A 12,327-nucleotide genomic window follows, 5' to 3' on the forward strand; every position below is an offset into this window, starting at 1 on the left:
TGGTTGCCATTTTAAGTTCTGTAATTTTTGATGTGGCCGGAAGTTGGCCGGAGAAGACGGTGGCGCTGGCCACCGTCTGGTCTCCAGATTAGATCTAGGCCTTCCATTTGTTTTTCCAGATCTAATCCTAAGCGTCCAATCATATGACTTTATTAAAGGCCGCGTGTATCTCATTGACCTTGGTGTTTGGTGGACGCGCGCATGTGGACTCTCTGATCTGCCAGCTCAATTAATGAGCTCAGATCCAATGGCTCACGCTTTTTCCTATTTTCTAATTTATGATTTTCATTTCTTTTATTTCTTTTAATTCCATTTCACTTTAAAAATTCATATCTCTCTCATTATTGGTCCAAAAATTATGGGACCAATTTCATTCTTCTCCTTTTAATTTCTACTTTCTAAAAATGATTTTTAATATTATTTATTTTATCATTTGATATTTTTAAGTAATTTTATCTTTTCTGGTTATTTTTAATTCATTTAAAATAGTTTTTGATATTCAAAAAATACAAAAATATTTTTCCAACCTCTTTGAATGATGATAGATCTATGAAAAATATTCTCATCAATTTATTAATTTATTTGAGATTTATTTGAGATTTTAGTTCAATTAGGTTATTCTTATGCATTTTTAATTGATTTAAAATAGTTTCTGACTTTTAAAAATGCTGAAATTTTTTTTCAAACTTTGTTTGAACTTGTTGAACTTGGGATAATTCACTTGGACTTTTCAAAGTTGATTTGAAGTGAGTTTGAAGTTTGACCTTTCTTTATTATTTTAATTCAAGTTTTATTTTAATATTAAAAAATGCCAAAAATATTTTATTTGTTTCTTGACTTCTAATTCTCATTTTGCTTATGTTTTCTTTTGTTTGACCTTGATCTTCTCTATCTTTGGTCAATGCTTGTTGATTAATACATACCATTTCCATTAATGCACTTTAATTCTTCATCTTCTTCTTCTTCTTCTTTTTCTTTTTGATCAATGAGTTAAAGATTGGTGGTTAGCATTGATACATCGAGGTTTAATCTTCCTTGGTTCAAATCTAATTCATCTTGATCATGGATTAAGTGAATGGCTTTGCATTGAGGATAGATTGCTTCCTAGATCATGCAAAGAACCTAAATCAATACAAGATCATTTCTCATCTTCTTTTTGGCATGGCAAGTTGATCGAGTTTGATTCACCAATCAAGACCTCTAACTTGCGTTGTTGCCTACATTATTATTGACCGGCCTTAGATAGTTGTGACTTCTACATAAGTCCAATTACGATTACTTAACATAGCGCTAAATTTTCCTTATGGCACACTAACTATTAACACTAACTATTAACCATTAACATTTACTTCTTGCACCTTACATTTATGCAATTTACTATTCTTGTACATATTATTCATTTGCTTTTTCCCTTTGCTCACTTGAGCACATGTTTATGTTAATGCAATTTGCCTTTTGCTCACTTGAGCACATAATTGTGTATATAATATTGTGTTGGTGTCTTGTTTTGATTGTTGTGAACCAAATGCAAAGAAATGGACAAATGGACTTAGTTTCTAGGACATTCCCTATGCAAAATTGGAGTAAGAGGACCTTAATGTTTAAGATGGATTAGAAGGACCAAACCTCTGAACTCACTCTTGTCCATTCTTGATTTGCTTCATAAAACTCTTTGATGTGTGTGCTTTTGTGCTAGGGAATCCTATGTGAGCTCAAATTGAAGAATCATTGTCATGTTCATCCAAAGTGAAAGATACAAGAGACATTGGGGATCTTCTAAGAGCTTGTTTGATTATGTTGATTGCTTGAGCATACAACTATTTTGCTTACATATTTCAAAGGATGGGAGCTACTTGGATCATCAATATGATCTCAAGAGAGGAACTACATTTGTGGTCTTGTTTCTTATCCCTCATCTCTTGTATGATTAGGACTTTAGCCATTCTTCTTCTTCCCTCCACTCTAACCCAAGCCAAAACTTTTGTGCAAACATTTAACTCTTCTTTTCAAACATTAGAAACCTAAGCCTTATGCTTTTGATTTTCAAATTTTCTTTTCTTAATACTTATTTTGAATTGAATCCTAAGTCAACTTTGACCATATTTTAAAATACTTTTCATTGGTAAATACCACTCATTCAAATACCTTTTTTGTGGTGTCAATGTCCACTCTTTTAATCAAAACTTTTTCATAACCTTCAGCTATTAGGTTTGAGTTATCCTTGAGGTAGACATAATAGTCACCTATATCCTTAGTGATGGACAATGAGTCTTCCATGCTTATTATAGGGTTAACCCCTTACTAGCATGTTGAAGATATCCTCACATGGTGGATTTGTGGTTTTAGGTTGAGTTTTCTCCCTCGGATAACAAAAGACCTTAAAGCTTTTGGACCAATCAATTCAACAACTCATTTTGAGATTTTTACCTCGAACTACGAGGTTTTGATCCTATTCTTTTTTTTAAGATGGTACGTATGCAATGGGTTTATCCATCCAAACACAAAATGTAAATAACTTTTATATTCTCTTCTCATCTCTTCAATCATGTTTGCACAAACAAATTTTCACAAAATACCAACCTTACGACAAATGTGAAAAGGGCTTCCTAGGAGTACCTAGGATGTTTTGGGTGCTTAAAACCTTCCCATTGCATAACCAACCCCCTTACCCCGATCTCTGACATTTTTACTAGTTTTTTATTCGATAAAACTTTTAGGTTTTTGTTCACTTTCTAACCATTCCTTTGGATAAATAGAAGTGCGGTGGAGACTTGACTTGTCCGGTTTACCTTAGATTTAGTCAATATCTCTAATGGTAACGAATACCCCGCTACAGTAACGAATACCCCGCTACAGAAAAGTGGCGACTCTGCTGGGGAAAGACAAACTCTCTAGTGGGTTTAGCCTACTTTTTGCTTGTTGTATTGTATGTTTATATTTTTTTGTGACATATTTTTTGTGCAAATTTGGGATGATTGTATTGTTTGTAATGTATGAATTGCTTGATATATATCAATTGCTTGGGCGCTTGGTGGTCTCTTGTGAGATGAGTTTTATACCCGAACTAGAGTGCACTTATGATAGGAGAATGACATAGTCTTGTTGACTTGTGTGGATTTATTCCTTAGCAAGTTGACTTGCAAGCCCATTCACTTGGTGAAGGTCTTGCTGGGATCACTACGCCAAAAACTGGAATAGACAGCGCACCTTAGAGGGTGCTTTATTACAAAAGCGTACTCTAAAGTGAAGCAAAAAAATAAGGAGCGAACAACTGGAATAGACAGCGCACTTTAGAGGGCGCTTTTGTAATAAAGCGCCCTCTAAGGTGAAGCGAAAAAATAAGGAGGAGATAGAGGGACAACAATACAGGGCGCTTTTTAGAAAGCGCCCTCTAAGGTTACCCTTAGAGGGCGCTTTTAAAAAAGCGCTCTATAAGTCCATGTGCATTTCCAGTTTATAAAGCGCTTTTGGAAAGCCTTAGAGAGCGCTTTCATAAGCGCCCTCTTAGGCCCCCTTTAGAGGGCGCTTTTTTTCCACAAGCGCCCTCTAAGGTCCCCTTTAGTAAACATTAAAATTATAACATACTGCGCGTTTTGTTATTTCACTCTCTGTTATTTTCGTTCTTTTTCACGTTAGGGTTCTCACTGCTACGATTTTCGCTACTTCTAAGGCGTTCTCCTTCAACCTCTGTTAGATCTACGATGTTTCCTCCTTCTATTAATTCGTTGTTAGCTGTTCGATTTTGACACCATAGGTATTTTTCTAATCTTCATATTACTTGGTTTCTCTTCTGACGTTCGCTATTGTTCATTTTTGGTTTCATTTTTCTTGGTTCATACATTTATTGAGTATTCTCAACAATAATTATTGTGTTGCAATGCTAGCAATGGAGACTAGGCATTATGGGTTAAATTTCACCAACTGTTCCATTTGTTTCTCGATGTAGAAAAAGGAGGCAGCAATATCTAAAACACCTTCTACCAATCAAAGGTACACTATGCAGCTTATGAGTGTATTTATTCTAGCATACATAGCGTATCTAGTAACTTAAGAAGTTTAGGTATGGATGTTATTTGATAGAGTAAATTAGAGTCGACTATTCTTCTGTTAGCTTTCAGTTAGACCATTATACAATTCTACATATATATTTTCTAGTCAATGTTTATCTTTTGTAAAAACTATATGATGATATATAACTATGCTACAAATTAGTGCATACCAATCGAACATATGAGACCAAAAAGATGTTGTGCTCTATTGGCATGAGCTATGATAAGATACATGCATGTCCAAACGATTGCGTTTTGTTTCGAAATGAGTATGCATCGTTAAATGAGTGTCCTAAATGCGGTGTCTCGCGATATAAGAACAAGTTGTCTCCAGCAAAAGTCTTGTGGTATTTTCCTGTTATTCCGAGATTTAGACGCATGTTTCGAGTGATGTAGCAACATTTGGAGTCGGTGTTGTTCAGGTTCGAGCGAAAGGAAACTAAATTTGTAACGTTCCAAATTTATCAGACCATAATCTGAACAATATTTACATGTCATTTAGGTTCTTGCTACGATTTTACCTTTGTGGTTAGCAGACAAATCTGGTCGCCGGCTTTTACTTATTGTGAGTCTGAGCTTTTTCGATAATTTTTGCATTCACATTACTATTTGTTTGGAGGGTAATAAGAGATTAATCAAAATCTCCTATTGAAGGTTTCTTCATCTGCAATGGCTTTGAGTCTTTTGGTTGTTTCAATATCATTCTACTTGAAGGTAATAATAATTTTTTTGTTTGTTATATTTTTTGAACATTTTTTTTTGTTTATTTTTATATATACATAATACATTAACTAGATATTACACATGCATTCATGCATAAATGTTCAGAAATTTGTAACACAGATTCACAGGATTATATATCAGTAAATTCTTCTTTATATTTTTGGTTTTTTATATGGATAATATATTTTATGTTGAATTTGCTCTCAGGAATATATATCACCAGATTCTGATTTATATGCGACATTGAGCCTCGTATCGGTGGCTGGAGTTGTGGTGTGTAAATACAACTTTATTACACAAATGATGGTTTCTATTGTTTGTTTCCCTAACTTCATTATTATAAACTTTCAATTTCTTTCAGGTCATGGTTATTGCATTCTCTCTGGGATTAGGAGCAATGCCATGGATTATAATGTCTGAGGTACAATTTTCTTCAATAATAATATGCATGACAACCCTATATGAACAAACCTTTGTTGTAATATAATGTGATAGTTGATGTGTTGAATATATTTTACATAATAGATTCTTCCGATTAACATCAAAGGCCTAGCTGGAAGTTTTGCAACACTTGCCAATTGGTTCTTTTTCTGGTTGGTTACATTAACAGCAAATTTGCTCTTGGATTGGAGTTCGGGAGGTTTGTGTGCATTGCCTATGTTAATTTTCTATAAATATTTATTGTTTCTAACCAGAAGCTTCCTATGTTTTTATCAGGAACCTTCATAATATATACTGCAGTGTGTGTTTTCACAACAGGATTTGTTGCCATTTGGGTCCCCGAGACAAAGGGAAAAACTCTTGAAGAAATACAACAGTTTTTCAGATGAAGTTTCCTTTCGAGTAGCACTTCAGCTAGTGTTCACTCATGTATTCACATTCATATATTTTTTTCTGAATCAACTCAATTCATTTTTGTGCTCTTTGGTCTTGTTAAATATGAAAAATACCAAAACAGTGTGATTTTCTAATCTAGCAGCATACTTGCATTTTTTTTGTAATTGATTGATTATAAACAAATAAATGAAAGAGAGTGGTTATTATACATTTCAATTAGAGTAGCAGTGGTTTCGGTTCATGACATTTCAAATAGCAAGAGGATCATATAAACAATAAGCATATATCAGTATTTGTATTTTAATATTATAAAAGCATAAAAAGAACCTTTAGTTGCTCTTGTGAATTATAACAAGCAGCTGTATGCCATTTTCTTCTGGTTACCTCTTATGGCTGCAACATAACCTGAAATGAGAATATGGTCACAGAGACATGTGATGCATGTAAATGTTAAATAACCACCCACTTTAGAGGGCTCTTTCCAAAATAAGCGCCCTCTAAACCCTTTAAATTTCCACTTTAGAGGGCGCTTTCCAGTAAAAGCGCCCTCTAAACCCTTAAAGGTTTCCACTTTAGAGGGCGCTCTCCAGTAAAAGCGCCATCTAAACCCTTAAAAGTTTCCACTTTAGAGGGCGCTTTCTTTAAAAAGCGCCCTCTAAAGTGGCCCTTAAAAAGCTTAAAGAGCCACTTTAGAGAGCGCTTTCACCAGGAAAAAAAGCGTTGTCTTTACCTATGCCAGCGTCAGATTAGAGGGCGCTTTAAAGCGCTGTTATAGGCCAAAAATAGCGCCCTTTTTTCCCTTATTTGGCGTAGTGGATCAATAATGTCACACGAGTAGTCGTGGTTAGGCATTACTCTTTCCAATATAAACCTTGGAAGCCAAGGACCTTATATTACCTAGCCCATCTTGGTCTATTTTAGGACGTAGTGCGAAGGTCGTTCAAGTGTAAGATTTGATACGATTGTTACGTGATACTATACTCATAAGAGTCTCTCTTGAGAATATTTTTGGAATACGAGTAGTCGTTTTATCCGATAATATCCGAAAGATGAGATGATGACCATGGGAACCTCTTTTAGAACATGATTGTTAGGTTTAACCATAGTACACTCCCATTTGGTGGTTCTTAACCGAGACTCCATGCTCGTGACTTGCAACAAACCCTTGATTCGCGGTTGATCTGTTCTCGTTATCCTCAATATCAATGGAACTTGGGTGTTGATAAGGTATAAACTATAATCCACCAAAATGTATGATTGATATTAAGGATCACTTGATCCATCCCGTGACCTTTGTGTGGTGTGACTTGCTTGATCCTTGAGTGTGATTGTTGCATCCATGCATTCATGCATTCATTTGCATCCATATCATCAACAATGAGAAAATTTTCAAGGAACTTAAGAGGTCTATTTGCAAATTTCCAGACATGGATAAGCAAAGAAGGAATACGAAGAAGTACAGTTTCAGACAACCCGACTTGAAAGAGTTAAGGAGTTTGACACCCTATGTATTAGATCCTTTGGAGTTTAAAGCTCGCCATGGGAAGCTTCTATCTATTCTTTCTACTCAGGTGGATGAAGGTATGATGAGTGTGTTGGTGCAATTCTATGATCCTCTGTACCGTTGCTTCACTTTTCCTGATTTCCAGTTGTTGCCTACACTTGAGGAGTATGCCTATCTTATGGGTATACCTATCCTGGATCAGTTGTCATTCAGTGGTTTGGAGAGGGTTCCTTCTTCCCAAGAGATTACTGATTTACTTCACATAGATGTACCCGAGATTGTTGCTCATATGACTACCAAAGGTGGAATTCAAGGTCTCCCATCTGATTTTCTCATTGCCCAAGCTACTCTTTTTAGGAAGGCCATGAGTGAGGACGCCTTTGAAGCTATATTTGTACTTCTCATCTATGGGCTAGTGTTATTCCCCAACATCGACAATTTTGTGGATGTGAACGCCATTAGGATTTTCTCTACTCTTAATCTCGTTCCGACTCTGTTGGGTGACACTTATTTCTCTTTGCATATGAGGAATGAAAAGGGTGGTGGTACCATTGTGTGTTGTTTTCCTCTGTTGTACAAGTGGTTTATTTCGCACTTGCCTCAGACGCTCGCCTTCAAGGAGAACAAGGGATGTCTACGGTGGTCCACGAGACTTATGTCTCTCACTAATGATAATATCTTTTGGTATAACCGTGTGTATGATGGTGTTCAGATTATTGATTCTTGTGGTGAATTCTCCAATGTGCCTCTTCTTGGTACTTGTGGTGGGATTAACTACAACCCTATCTTGGCTCGTTGTCAGCTTGGGTTCCCCTTAAAAGATAAACCTAATAACATTCTGTTAGAAGGTGTGTTCTTTCAAGAGGGTAAAGATCCCCAGAACTTGAAGGGCGGGATGGTCCGCGCCTGGCACAAGATTCATACGAAGGGAAGGAAAGAGCTTGGTCTGAAGAATTGTATTGCTTTGGAACCCTACACCTCTTGGGTGAGGAAGAGAGCGCTTGAGTACCGCATGCCCTATGACTATCCGAGACCTACCCCTATGGTTATGGTTGGGCCTTCAACCCTCCCTAACCAAGGAGTAGAGGAGTTGAGAGATGAAGACCGTTCGCGTGCTTGGCTCCGTGAGCGAGAGGAACTTCTTCAGCAGCTTAGAGATAAGGATGAAGTGATAGAGTTTCTGGAGCATCAGGTTATTGATGAGCCTGATGATGTGGTTACTTATCTTCTTCCTCAGTCATCCAAGTTTTGGAAGAGGAAGTATGATCAACTCGCCAAGGAGAAGGCAGATATGCATGCAACCTATGAGAGAGAGGTGAAGAGGCTTCGTGCAACTTATCTTCCGGTCTCGATAACTTTGGACGATTGTTTCTAGGGCTCCATAGGATGTTATTTCTCCTTTCTTCTTGTATTGTATTTGGTTACTAAGACTGTACTTCTTCATTGGTGTAAAACATTTTCCAAATATTATTGTTATGAGTATTCCATATATGTCTAAAAAGATTAATATTTCGAAATATTTGCAAAAAGATCTCTATGAAGTTCCTCTGATTAAAAACAAATCATATGCACAAACATTGCATGCATTATATGCATAAGCAACTTTTTGTTCAGCTCTTGCTCAGTGGTCTAACTCTTTGCTCTTCATTTATTTTGAAGACAAGCTGACGCACCGGTATAACACCAGAGCAAATCTTCCAAGACTGATGGATCATCTAGAGCAAGACAACTAGGAACTGAAAGAGGAAGTAGCTAGGGTGACTGCCATGATGGAGTCAGTGCTGGCTGCCCAAAGCCAATCATCACCAACTCCTGCAACTCCTCCCGCAAGGACGGTTATATCTAAGGTAGCTTCCTCAACTATGCCTGCCGCAACAACTCATTTTGCACCAACTATGCCAGTCGGGTTCCCCTGGGGAATGCCCGCCAACTTTGTGCCTGAGGGTTTTGCTCTTACTCTCGCTTCTCTGCCGGCATCTAGCCCGGTCCTTTCTGTGCCACCTCCCGTTGTGCACACTTTACCAAGAGTTGAAGACACCATCTATCATTCTGAGCCATCTGAGGGCCCAGACTTTTATGAGAAGATGGATGAAATGAAAGACCAATTCCTTGAGTTGCGCAAGGAACTGAAGACTCTGAGGGGTAAAGACCTCTTTGGTAAAACTGTTGTTGAGTTGTGCCTTGTGCCCAACGTCAAGATCCCTGTAAAGTTCAAAGTACCTGGCTTTGAGAAGTACAACAGAAACACATGCCCTCTCAGCCATCTTGTGATGTATGGTCGCAAGATGTCAACGGAAACGGATAATGATCAGCTTCTTATCCACTACTTCTAGGACAGCCTGTCTGGTGCTGCTCTCAGGTGGTACATGGGTCTGGATAGCGCGAACATCCGCTCCTTCAACGATCTTGGCGAAGCTTTCGTCAAGCAATACAAATACAATATGGATATGGCTCCCGATAGGGACCAGCTAAGGGCAATGTCCCAGAAATAGAAGGAGACTTTCAAAGAGTACGCCAAGAGATGGCGTGAGTTGGCCGCTCAAATTATGCCACCCCTTGAAGAGAAAGAAATGACAAAGATCTTTTTGAAGACTTTGAGTTCTTTCTATTATGAAAGGATGATTGCTAGTGCTCCCTCAGGCTTCACCGAGATGGTGAATATGGGAATGAGACTAGAGGAAGGAGTCCGTGAAGGACGTTTGTCCAAGGATGAAGGCTCTTCAACAAAGAGGTATGCGAGATTTACGAAGAAGAAGGAGGGAGAGGCACATGTTGTGTCATCCCATATCAAGAGAAGACCCTCTGTGAAGAGGAAGATTGCTCGTCCTACCGTTAGCCAACACCAGGTGGCTCATATAGCACCTGCATTTCGAGAAGTTCATCAACAACAACAACATCAACAATATCAACAACAACACCGTCCACAACAGCAGGCCTACCAGCCTCGAAACAACAATACCAACACCAGCTACGAGAGGAAGAGGGTCACTTTTGATCCAATTCTGATGTTATATGCTGAACTCTATCCATCTCTGATTGATAGAAAGTTAATTACTCCACGAGACCCTCCCGTCGTACTAACCAACCCTCAGTGGTGGTACAAGCCTGAATTACATTGTGTATATCATTCCGGTACTCCTGGACATGATGTGGAGAATTGTTATCCCCTGAAGACCAAGGTGCAGGACCTTGTGAGAAGTGGGATTTTGTTTTTCGAGGACGTAGGTCCTAATGTCAAGAAGAACCCACTGCCCGAGCATGGGAAAACTGCTGTGAACATGGTCTAGGGTTGCCCTGGCAAATATAAAGTCCTGTATGTCAATGATATCAGGCAATCTTTGGTCGAGATGCACAGACTGTTGTGTGGATACAGTCATTATGAGCATGACCATGATAGGTGCCAGGTGTGCACTATCAACGAAAGAGGATGCCGACAAGTTAGAAAGGACATCCAAGATTTGCTGGATCAGGGTATGATTGAAATACTTCAGAATCCCAATGAGGACAAAGTTGATGTTATATCTCCTATTTTCATAATACCAGAGCTTGTTGTCGTCAAGTATGATGGCAGCAAGAAGAAGGTGTCGCCATCTCTTGTAATCAAGCCAGTGGGCCCTGTCCCGTACGTATCAGATAAAGTTGTTCCCTACAGATATAACGCAGTTATGTTAGAAGATGGGAAGGAGGTGTCGTTGCCCTCCACCTCCGTTGTGAGTATCTCAGACGTCAGTGGTGTGACCCGTAGTGGTCGTGTTTTCTCGGCTCCGCCGAAACCCCACGAAGATGTCGTGAGAAGAACTGCTGTTGTTATTCCTGCCAATCCTGTGAGGACTTCTTCTTCTAATCCGACACTTGTTGTGAAGGGTGTTGACCCTGTTGATGATAAATCTATGAAAGCTCCTATCCTGGTTGGCCAGTCTGGCATTTTGAAAGAGGATTGTGATGAGATGCTGAGGCTCATCAAAAGGAGCGAGTACGATATTGTTGATCAGCTGCTACAAACGCCATCAAAGATATTTTTCTTATCTTTGTTGATGAATTCTGAGCCACACCGCGAAGCTTTGCAGAGGGTGTTGGACGTGGCATACATGGATCACGATGTCACTATTGAACAATTTGATAGCATTGTTGCAAACATAACTGCTTGTAACAATTTGAGCTTCTGTGATGCTGATCTTCCCGAAGAGGGAAAAGACCATAATTTGTCTCTACACATTTCCATGAATTGCAAAGATGATGCCTTATCTAATGTGTTGGTGGACACAGGGTCATCACTCAATGTGTTGCCAAAATCCACTCTGGCCAAACTTTTGTACCAGGGGCCTCCCATGAGGCAGAGTGGATTGGTTGTCAAGGCTTTTGATGGATAAAGGAAAACCGTGATCGGTAAAGTAGAACTCCCGATCAAGATTGGACCTAGTAATTTCCAGATCACTTTCCAGGTGATGGACATCCATCCGTCATATAGTTATTTGCTTGGAAGACCATGGATTCACGAGGCAGGCGCCGTGACATCCACCCTACACCATAAATTGAAGTTTGTTAAAAATAAGAAGTTGGTGGTGATAGGGGGAGAGAAGGCTCTCTTGGTTAGCCATATGTCTTCCTTTTCCTATATTGACGCTGAGGATGAGGTTGGGACTCCGTTCCAAGCCTTGTCTATTGCTGAGCCTTCAAGGAAAGGACCTTCTTCATTTGCTTCCTACAATGATGCTAAGTTGGCCATTGAGCATGGTGCAACTACTGGTTTAGGACAAATGATCAAGCTGGAAGATAATAAATCCCGGGCTGGCATAGGGTACCCTTCAGGCATTTCCAACGAGCGTGGGTTATTCCATAGTGGTGGTTTTATCCACACTGTTGAAGATCAAGAGGCTGCTTCCGTTGTGGAATATGATGAAGAGGAAGATCTTGGCAACTTTGTCATCCCTGGAGGAATCTGTAATAATGGGGTCGTTGTTGATGTTCCAATAGTTCTTCATAAGTCCACGTAATATGTTCATTTTGTTTGAAAACGCTTCTCCCATGCCTAAAGGAGAAGTGATGACATTGTTGGCACATTTTGATTAATAGAATGATATTCATTCAAAAATTACATGTTAAATGTTTTTTTTCCAAATTATTTTTCCTTTTTGCTTTTTTGCATGAAATTGGTGATCACCATAAAACCCTAAAAAGAGAATAAAATCAATCTTTTCATCTGTATAATGATTT

Source organism: Lathyrus oleraceus, chromosome 5 (assembly GCF_024323335.1).
Source record: "Lathyrus oleraceus cultivar Zhongwan6 chromosome 5, CAAS_Psat_ZW6_1.0, whole genome shotgun sequence".
Taxonomy (NCBI): Eukaryota; Viridiplantae; Streptophyta; class Magnoliopsida; order Fabales; family Fabaceae; genus Lathyrus; species Lathyrus oleraceus.